The following is an 11,739-nucleotide window of genomic DNA, read 5'->3' as shown; positions in this document are numbered from 1 at the left end:
TGACCCTGTGAGGGAGCGGAGTGGGAGCTGGAGGATTACACGTACCAGGGAGTCACAGAGACGGTGACCCTGTGAGGGAGCAGAGTGGAGTGGGAGCTGGAGTATTACATGTACCTGGGAATCACAGAGACAGTGACCCTGTGAGGGAGCAGAGTGGAGTGGGAGCGGGAGGAGGACACGTACCAGGGCGTCACAGAGATGGTGACCCTGTGAGGGAGCAGAGTGGAGTGGGAGCTGGAGGATTACACGTACCTGGGAATCACAGAGACAGTGACCCTGTGAGGGAGCAGAGTGGAGTGGGAGCTGGAAGATTACACGTACCTGGGAGTAACAGAGACAACTTTCTGCTGCTGGGACCTGCCTGCACTGAGTTTGAAAGAAGTGCAAGAGCTATCACAGAAAAGTCTGCAAGTTCATTGGCTGATAAATACACCGGTATTAGCGACTGTCAGTTAATTGCTGTAAGTTAGCAATTTTTTTTAAACTTCTCAAATAAGGGTTGAGCACAGAAATAAGAGGGAGAAGTGAAATTGTGAGCCAATATCATAAATTCAAAGTTGGGGATAAGACTTATAGCTCGGGTGCTCACTGTTGTAGATCTGTTCGCCGAGTTGGGAATTTGTGTTGCAGACGTTTCGTCCCCTGTCTAGGTGACATCCTGAGTGCTTGGGAGCCTCCTGTGAGGCACTTCTGTGATGTTTCCTCTGGCATTTATAGTGGTTTGTATCTGCCGCTTCCGGTTGTCATTTCCAGCTGTCCGCTGCAGTGGCCAGTATATTGGTCCAGGTCGATGTGTTCATTGAATAAATCTGTGGATGAGTGCCATGACTCTAGGAATTCCCTGGCTGTTCTCTGTTTGGCTTGTCCGAAAATAGTAGTGTTGTCCCAATATACCGACCACTGCAGCGAACAGCTGGAACTGACAACCGGAAGTGGCAGAGACAAACCACTATAAATGCCGGAGGAAACATCACAGAAGCGCTTGAAAGGAGGCTCCCAAGCACTGAGGATGTCACCTAGACAGGGGACGAAACATCTGCAACACAAATTCCCAGCTCGGCGAACAGAACCACAATATAATAAATTACCCTCAGTCAGCCACAGTTGAATAAGGGACTTAACAATATTGTTATTTGCCAGATGTTAACTTCATTCTAAGTAATGAATTAAGTTACTCTAGACACGTTGAATTTTACGACATGGCAAGCCATGTTTATCAGATGGAAAATGTGTTCTGTTACATTGGGAATTCATAGCCCCCTGCTCGTGTCCTAGATGGACACTGGGTCTTGAGCTCAGACAGTGACTAGAGACTCTATGGGCCATCTGTGATGCTGAGAGTTAGGGGGATAGCACACAACCAGAGCAAATCACCCTGCAGACATGACAGCCTGTAAGAAGGAAGGGAATGAGGGACTAGGCAATCGAAGAGAAACAGTCAGGTAATACAAGAATATCTTGGTGTCTCCCTCCCAATTCAGTTTCCCAGTTTGGAAGCTGATGAAGGTATTGGCTGCTCAGGGGTGTGCAGTCAGAGCCATGTCTGTGGCCCCACAAGCAGCCTGACTGTACAGGAGGGGAGGGAGAAGGAAGGAGGAGCAATAGGCACAGGGGAGTCAGGAAAGTGAAGAAGGTGTCAGCGTTTCTGTAATTCCAGTATAGTGGACTTAAGGATGTCACGGTGTCTGCAGGACATTTGTCTGGGGGACAGTGAGCAGTCAAAGGTCATGTCCATGTTGGTGGGAATGACCAGGGTAGGAAGGGTGAAGTGGTCTGAGAGTCGGAATTTAGGGAGCTAGATGGATGCTTAGCAAGTGGTACCTCAAATGTAGCAATCCCTGGAATACTCCCCGTGCCATGTACAAGTGAGACCAGAACTCAGAGTTTTAGGTAGATGAGAGTGTGACTGGAACGATGGTGCAGTAGGAAGGGCTTCAGCTTCCTGGGACATTGGGACTGGTTCTGTGGAAGGCAGCAACTGGACAAGCTGGATGGGCTAACGTGACAGAGCTGGGACTGAATTCATTGTGGGCTGTGTGGGAGGGATTGAAAATAACTTGATGTGTGCTTAGGATCCAAAAAGGAATAGTAGAGGAGACTACCAGGATTCTCAAAATAATGGGAGATGCAGTTGGTACTAATTTACAACAACAAGTTAATTAGTGGAAGATGGAGTAAGAAAGGAAGCCTTAATCTGACGTACTCTGCATGAACATAAATACTCGGAATATAGGGAGTTCCAGATGTAGATTAGTGTGTGGAAATCTGATGTACTGATCACCGAGAGCTGGCTCAAGGAATGGCAGGACTGTGTGTTAAATATTGCTGAGTATAAAGGATTCCAAAATGATAGAAGGGAAGGGAAAGAATGAAGGTAGAAGTATTGGTTTAGATTAGCATTAGTTAAGGCGTCCAAGAGAAAGAGGATCCGTCCAAGGACAGAATTTGGCTGGAGCTACAGAACAAAAAGTGTACAATTACTGTGAGGTACAGTCTGTCTGCCAGGAACCAAAGAAATGATGGAGACAATAAATACGCAGGGTCATTTGAGACCGATGACAATACTACAGATCAGTTATACTGAGAAAATTAATGTTTCCAGATATTGACAGGGATACTGGTGGTGAAGGTTTACGAGGGTCAAGTGTTCCTGGATTACATGGAGGAGAGCTCACTGCAGGAGTATGTATCCAACCCAAGAGAGCATGTACTATTGGATCTGGTCCTTGGGAAAGAGGTGGGGCAAGTGGATCCAGTGTCAGTAGGGGATTGTTTTGGGGCGCCGCGATCATTTTATTGTAAAGTTCAGGATAATGGTAGAGAATGAAATGCAATAATTGAGAGGGAGAAACATTAGTTGACTGACAGCAGCCTTCAATGGGGCAAGAATGAAGCTGGGAACATTTCAACAAGGCCAGTGAAATGGTAGCTTTAAATAGTGTGAACCAGGTTCGATGGAGCTGTCATTATGGAGATGGGGCTGCAGTGTGACCACGACAGACCAGGATAATCAAATCTTTTCCCCATTTCTACAGGAAGGATAAATAGGCCAACACAGTGAAGGAGCATTGTGTATAAAGGATGGGATCAGTATTATTGTGATGCTCATCAATTTACACACTGCTCCTCCCTGCCCTCACCCCTCATCCCTGCGTATTAATCCTATCAGATATTGGTCACCTTTGCAAACTTCAGAAAATAGCACAGTTTCGAGGAGATAACTCTGTTCACTGTCTACGTTGGACAAGATGTAACGTTGTTTTTTAAAGCCCGAGTTCTGTCTCCCCAGACAGTGTAGGACTTCAGGTGCAGATCCCAACACCTTTTTAAAATGGTTTGAGAGTTTCTGCCTCTACTCCACTTCCATGTGTGACTCCCAGATCCCGACCATACTCTGGGTGAAATAACAACTTTCCTCATCACGTCTCTACTATTTAACCACATACATTAAGTATTCGCTAAAGGTAACTGAGGTCTCCAACAGGAACAATGTATTCTCTCCCTTTCTATCCAGGCTCCTGACAATATGCGCACCCCAATCAAATCTCCTCTCAGTATCCTCCATTCCAATCTTTTCCCATAACTGCACTTCCACTGTCACAGGGTAACGGATCTCCTCTGTTCCCTCTCCAGTCTAATTCCTTCCTCCCATATGATGGGGTGACCAGAAATGCACACAGTCCCCAAGCTGTGACTCATTATTTATACAATTCCTGTATAAGCTTCCTGCTCTGAAATTCTGCACTTTGGCTGAGAGAGGGAATGATGCCATTTGCTCCATTAATGAGATTATTGATCTGTCCAGCCTACTTCATTTACCTGCCCACACTGACCATGCTCTCATTTATTGTTCATTCCTCTCTATTGTTGATGTCCCCAAATGCCTTGCCTTGCACTTCTCTGGGTTGTTTACTTCATTCACCTGGCCCCCATATTTTCTGTTTTTTAACAGTCTGCCATGGGATCTCTCGTCAAATCCAAGAAATTCACATGCAGTCACGAGTTACTGACTCAAACCGACCCAGTCAAATTAATTACACACGATCTTCCTTGACCAAGTCCAGACCGACTATTCTGGAGTCCCTGAGACTTCCTCAGTGACCGTTTATCCACTGTCTCTGAATTCCAGCCGCGACCTATTCAGTCAGTCCCTTGCTCTACATTAAACAAAGTTGCGGTATTAGCCATTCTCCAGGCCTCCAGCACAATCCCTGCATCCAGTGAGGATTGGATAATCTAGGTAAATATAAGTCCGGGGATTTTCCCCAGCTCCTTTTTACAGTCTGGAACATTGTGTTACCCCTTTTTGAGGATTTGAATCTCCTGTATATTTGTCCGCTCCAAGTTTGTTGCTCCCAAAATGTCATCCCTATTTTGATCCAGACAGACAAAGGCCTAACCCATCTTATGATTGGTCAAGTCTCATTTTAAACAGGTTTTATGGAGGGTTTCTCTCCACAAGGTGAATTGCATGTTCTCATGATACCATCCCCAATCTGCCTCATTAACTACTCTCCCTGCCCGCGTGGTCTTCCTCTCATCTGACACTAACGCGATGATTTTTCCCCTTTGTCACAACAACTGCCCTCTGCCTGGATATCCCAGAATGCACCAGCCTCCCTGTTTCCCGGAGCTATCTTTAAAAAGTCATTTTACTCTTGGATTGTGAATCTGAAACTGCCCAGGACATGGCAGAGGGGGTAAAACTGGGGCCTCACTTTGTGGCCAAGCCCCTGAGTTTCTGGTGGATGGCATGGTGCAGGAGAGGGACATTATCTTCCTAAAGGGCTGGCAGGGGAAGCTATGACACCAGACCCTGCCAGCTTAGTCCGAGGCTGACCCCTAGGTCAGTGAGGTACCAGCCTTCTGGGTGAATACCCAGCAGTATAGGAAGGAGGTCAGTGACCTTCTCCACTCCACCAGGGTAAGTGCCACCATCTGAAATTTGTGACCTCACCGTCACTCTCTCTCTCTATTACTGCACCCACCTCCCACCAAGGCTCATGTTCTCCCACCGTCAGTGCATGCAGCACCTTCTCTCAGTCTCTCTGTAATCTCTTCTCTGCCCCTCTGCCCAACTCTGCCTGTTGTCTGTGCTGCCCATTCACTCACTCAGAAGAACTCGACATCTTTCCCCCAGCTGTGCCAGCACTAACAGCTGTACCAACACTTCCATGTCCCTAATCCTACTTGGTAATTCTCACATTCCAGAAGGAATCATCCCATACGAGGGCACAAAGAGCGAAGAGGGATATGGGACAGCCTAACATTCATCTCCTCACCCCCTCATAGGGGAAGGATCCTGACCCTAACAACCAAGAGAGGCTGACTGACTGACTGTGTCCAAGGTCCCGGACTGGGATCTGAGACTCCCCCTGGGTCACTGTGCTGGGCACTGTGACTTCCTGTGGACAATGATATCAAGCTTCCTGGGTTTGTGTCTCTGCTAAACACCAACACAACACAGCAGACGGGTGAGCCTGGTAGATGTAGCTGAGGAGAAACGCTGCTAAAGGCAGGGTAAGGCAAGGCAATAATTCTGTGAGCATTCAAATCAGTTCAAAGTGAATGTGTACAAATATGGATTGAGCAGCCCAGAGAGACAGACCATGAGCTGGGTGTGTGTCCCTGAGCACAGTGTCCTTGCAGCAGCATTGCAATGAGAGTTGTCAGTGCACCCTGAGCTGCAGCATTGAAGTACAGAAGCGTACTGTCAGTGGGTCGGAGATGTGCTGGGATGGCATGGTGAGGCTGGCATGTGTCAGATGACAGCATTGGTGGGTGTGGAGGACATGTAGCTTCTGTCAGTGCAGTGTGCCCCGAGACGCTGGTGTCCAAGGAAGAAGGCCACAGGAGCGAGCGGCGTGATGGCGTCACCAGGTACCCGCTCTGACATTCATGTCAAATTCTCAATATTGAGTTTCCCCAAATTGGGAAACGATCTGAAGCTGCAAGATGATGATGGGAGGAGTCCACAATAATGTGGCTGTTGATCATCAGTAATCATTCAGTGAGCATCTCGCCACTCCCGTGCTCAAATCTTGTCTTAAAGAACAGTCCAGCACAGGGACAGGCCCTTCAGCCCAGCAAGCCCGCATTGACACAGGATGACCTTCTAAAGTTAAAACAAAAGTTTTTGTTCCACTACCTTCTATGTCATTCTATTCCCTACTTATTCATACTTGTGCCAAGATCCCTCTGAAACCTTGCTATATTGACTTCTTCCCCTCTATCAGTGCATTTTCACGTTCTGTCTGGAACAGCAGAAATAAACTTACCTATCACATCTCCTGAACTTTCTCCCTTTTACCTAAAACCTACGGTCCTGAGTGATTGATATTTCTCCTCTGGGTGGGGGAAGGGTGTAGGGGTTGGGGGAAGCATCTAGCTGTCCTTCTATCTATGCCTCTGATGATTTTGTAAATATCTATCAGGTAGCCCCATAGCCAATGATGCCCAGGTGCAAATAAACCATGTGTGTTCAATTTCTCCTTCTGGGTAATACCCTCCAAACCAGACAATATGCTGGTAAAACTTTTCCATACCCTCTCCAACACTTCAGCATCGTGTGGCAACCAGTACTGTACACATAATTCTAAATGTACGTTGAACTAAGTTTCTCTACAGCTGCAATGTGACCTGCTAATTTTCATACTGCATGCTCCGATGTATGTCTGCAAGTTTGCCATCAGTCTTCTTGATCACCCTATCCACCCATGTTATCACTTTCAGGGAACTGTGGAGCTGTACACCAAAATCCTACGGATGTTGATGCAATCAATAGTTTTTCCATCCACTTTATACTTTTCTCCTGCATTCGACCTTCCAAAATGTATCACATCACAACTCTCCAGATAAAGTTACATCTGTGTTTTCTCTGTCCAAGTCTGCAGCTGACATATATCCTGCTGTATTATCTGGCAATCATCCTCACAATCTGCAACTCCGCCAAACTATTTACAGATCTCCAGTCACAAAAAACACTGTTCCACCACTATGTATTCTATGACCAAACAGTTCTCTATCCATCTTACTAACTGACCGCTGATCCCATTTCACTTCACCTTCTGCATGAGCCTGCCATAAGGAACATATTAAAGGACATGCTAATGTCCAATTGGTCAACATTCAGCCCCATGCTCTCATCAATCAATTTTGTCACTTCCTCAAAACATTCAATTAAGTTTGAGACATGATCCTCCCTGTTGCTAGTAAGTCCATACTAGAGTACTATTGGAGCTGCACTCATTCAGACAAGTGATTATTCCATCATATTCCTGACATGAACCTTGCAGAGTAGATTATATTCCCTACAGTGTGGAAACAGGCCCTTTGGCCTAACCAGTCCACATCAACCCTGTGAAGAGTAACCCACGCACATCCAACTCCCTCTGACTAAAACACTTAAAAAATTAGCATGGCCAATTCACCTGGCCTGCGGGAGGAAACCCATGCAGACACGGGGGGGAATGTGCAAACTCCGCACAGACGGTCGCCTGAGGCCGGAATCGAACCCAGGACCTTGGCGCTGTGAGCCACCATGCCACTCTTGATGGTTCCCATAGAGTGGGACTTATGATGGGCCGTGATGGTTACTGTACAGTGGGAGGTATGTTAATCTGATGGTTACTGTACAGTGGGAGGTCTGTCTGGCTGTGAGGTTGAAGAGTGTATGAGCTGTACAGAGTATGATTCTACTCCTGCCGATGGCCCTTGCACCTCATGGCTGCATCATCATTGTTTATTCAATCTGTTTACAGTCTGTCCCACTCAGTATTCAAGGGGCTACATATCATGGCGAGGAGGGCCTGCAAAATGTGAAGGTCGCCCTTGCTCCCCATTGTGGAGTGACCATTCTTACTGATATTTGAAATGGAGAGGTGTATCTGCAGTAGGCAGATCGGTAGCGATGTGGTCAATTATATGTTTCCCTTTTATTGATTCCACCATAACTTGCCACAGAGCAGTCTAGCAGCCACAGGATTCAGCATCAATGCTGAGCACTATCATTAGATTGGATTCCATACAGTATGGGAACTGGCCCTTCGGCCCAGCCAGTCCACACTGACCCTCCGAAGAGCAACACACGCCTTTCTGACTAATGCACTGAACACTATGGGCAGTTTACCATGGCCAATTCACCAGAGCTGCGCATCTTTGGACTGTGGGAGGAAACCCACGCAGACAGAGGGAGCATGTGCAAACTCCACACAGGCAGTTGACCGAGGCTGGAATCAAAGCTGGGACCCTATTGCTATAAAGCAGCAGTGCTAACCACTGAGCCACCATGCCACCATATATTGACTATATACCAAGGAGCTGTCCCCCTCTGCCTGGCTGTGTCCTGTCAGTGGGACTGAACCTACCAGAGAGGGTGGTGATGTTGCCTGGGACATAGTCCTGTTCACAGAATCCTGCATTACAGACAATATCTGACTGTTGCTTGATTAGTTAATGGGAAATATATAACAGGTCACTTTCACATTTTCTGTAATGAAGAGTTAATATCACTTTATTTCTTACATATTTTAAAATAAACCAAATATCATTGTTTTTCAGTTGAAAACAATTGAAGTGAACAATAATTGAATTACCAGAGCGCACACTTAACTATTACACAATTCAGTGACTGTAGTAAACAGCTGATTTATGTTCAGATCAGTGAACACACCATCTTGCAGGCAGCAAAGCTGTTGGAAATGACTTTGAGGAAAAGCCTGAATTCAGACACACTGTTACTGGGCCTCACCATGACCTCCAAAACACTGGCAATCTCCAAGATCAGTCCAGAGAGCTCCTAAACTGGAGCTGGGCAGTTTCTCACACAATCCCTCACAATATACTGGTTAGAGACATACCTGAACAACAGGGAGATGTGAGTGGGGCAGACTGGTCAATGGACTAGCACATGGCGCTGGTCCAGACACAGTTCAATATTTATAACAACGACCTGTAAACAGCCATGACTTGCAAGTATATCTTTTCTTGTGTGCCACCTAAATTCTGTAATTCTGCACCTTGGACCTGATCCTGAATGAATGTGTTATAAAGGTGATGGACTCCTGCAGCACATGGCATCTTACATTGAATCCATCATAAACCACATCCAGTGTATGTTAGCCCCACAATGTCAGTATCCAAACAGAATTGTGCAGCTCCATTGATGGCCAGCATCATCCCAGCCCAACGAGCTTGAGTTTGACTTGAGCCGGTTATTTCTGTGTAAATGTTTGCAGCATTGTTCTAACCGTTACCAGCCATTAAGTAAAGTCTCTTTACTGAAGGTCCGATATCCTTTCATAATACCAACTTTTCGATTGTCCAATAAGCACAAAATCCAACCATTTATTCAGTACACTGTTATAACAACAATATGATGAAAACTCACAGTAAGGAGCATTGAAATGATGAGTCGCATTGCCACACCCAAGACCAAATTGTTATTAAGTACAAGGACTTTGAAAATATACAATTATTTTCCCTTGAATTAATATTGTTAACTAATAGTCGATTCTCCTGCTCCTCAGATGCTGCCTGAACATCCGAGTTTTTTTTTTCAGAACCACACTTTTTGACTCTTATCTCTAGCATCTGCTGTCCTCACTTTCTCCCTGCTAATATTCACTCATAATCATTTTCGTGACAACAGTATTACTGTGTTTAAACATGTTCCAGTCAGATATGAGTACATTTTCAGTTGCTTCTGTCTATCTCGGAGCTCAGTATTGTGGGATGAGATTGCCAGTGTCTGTGTGATGCTCGGTGTTTAGGCCATGCCTCTGAGAGACTGACAGATTGTTTCAAACAGCATATCCCTTCAGCTGGTCACAACAAGCAAGGTACTGCCTGGACCAACCAGCCTGAGCTCACAAAACCTTAAACTCAGTGTCCAGCATTGAACAGGTCGAGACAATTTTTTTAATGTTAATTTATTCATGCAATGTGATTGGAACGGCATTTATTGATAGATAGGGAACTTGTGGATCCTAGAGGCATGGCATTCATCCACAAACTCCATCAACAAACACATCGACCTGGACCCAATATACCAACCACTACAGCGGACAGCTGAAACTGACAACCGGAAGCGGCAGGGACAGACCACTATAAACACCGAAGGAAGCACCAAAGAAGCGCTTCGCAGGAGGCTCCCAAGCACTGAGGATGTCGCCTAGCCAGGGGACGAAACGTTTGCAACAAAAACTTCCAGCTCGGCGAACAGAACCAATATTCCATAGATTTCTACAATATTGTCTCTATTAAGACATTGCACAATTCAATTTTTAAACTATTTACGTGTATCTCTGTATCTTTCCCTGTCATCCCCTCTAGCCGCTACATCCATCTGTATTTCAGGAAACCTCTGTATCACTACAAACTTTATATCATATTACAGCCTCGTCTATCACTGTAAACTCCGCCAACCCCTACACCCCTCCCTATCTCTCTAAACTCCAGCTGCTTCACCTTTCCCCATATCCTGTGAATGAGTTCAAAAATATCTCACTAACCTATTCTAGCATGTACAGGCCACACTATTTCTGTAATACCTCCAGTCTTACTTTCCTCTCTCTGTAACATCTCACACCTTGCTTTCCTATCTCTGTAACATCTCGCACCTTGCTTTCCTATCTCTATTACATTTCCAGCTTTGGTTTCCTCTCTCAGTAACATTTCCAGCCTTGTTTTCCCTCTCTCTCTGTAACATTTCCATCCTTTCTATAGTCTCTCTGTAACATGTTCAGCCTTTCTTTCCTATCTCTGTTGCATCTCTAGTCTTGCTTTCCTCTCTCTAAAACATCTCCAGCCTTGCCTTCCTATCTCTGTAACATCTAGAACCTTGTTTTCCTCTCTCTGTAACATCTCCAGCCTTTCATTCCCACCTCTGTAACATATCTTGCCTTGCTTTCCTATCTCTTGAAAAATCTCCAGCCTTGCTTTCTTCTCTCTCCATAACATCTCCAGCCTTGCTTTCTTCTCTCTCCGTAACATCTCTAGCCTTGCTTTCCTTTCTCTGCAACATCTCCGGCCTTGCTTTCCTCTCTCTCCGTAACATCTCTTGCCTTGCTTTCCTATCTCTGTCACACAGCAGTGGAGTATTGTGTTCGGATCTGGTTGCCTCAGTATAGGAAACTTGTGGAAGCCTCAGTGTCGAGAGGAGATTTACCAGGATGCTGCCAGGACTGGAGAACATGTCTTAGAGAGAAAGTTTGAGGGAGCTGGGGCTTTTCTCCCTGGAGCGAAGAAGGATGAGAGGTGACTTGATAGAGGTGTACAAGATGTTGAGAGACGTAGATAGATTGGATGGCCAAAGTCTTTGGAGAAAGGTTTCGGGGGCTGTCAGAGATAGGTTCTTTACACAGAAAGTGGTGGGGGCGGAATGCACCGCCAGTGGTGGTAGTAGAGTCAGATACATTAGAGATATTTAAGAAGACTCTTGGATAAGCACATGGACGTTAGTACATTGAAGGTTATGTAGGTTAGTCTGATCTTAGTGTAGGATAAAAGGCTGCCAAAACATTGAGAGCTGAAGCGCCTGCACTGTGCTGTACTGTTCTATGTTCCAAGTTTCACTCAGTTTGTGGATTCTCGTCGGTTGGTGAATGTGGGAGGAAGTGTGGCGGGTGAGGGAGTGAGGTGTGTGAGGTCAGGAATCTGGGGTGGGGCGTTAGACCAAGACTTCCAATTTTGATGTGCTTTGTTAGATTCACCTGAATGTCAGCACAATATGTGAGGTTT

Source organism: Chiloscyllium plagiosum, unplaced genomic scaffold, assembly GCF_037043375.1.
Source record: "Chiloscyllium plagiosum isolate Xiang-an unplaced genomic scaffold, Cpla_swu_hap1 HiC_scaffold_31, whole genome shotgun sequence".
In the NCBI taxonomy this organism is placed as follows: domain Eukaryota; kingdom Metazoa; phylum Chordata; class Chondrichthyes; order Orectolobiformes; family Hemiscylliidae; genus Chiloscyllium; species Chiloscyllium plagiosum.
Note: the sequence above shows the minus strand (reverse complement) of the source record.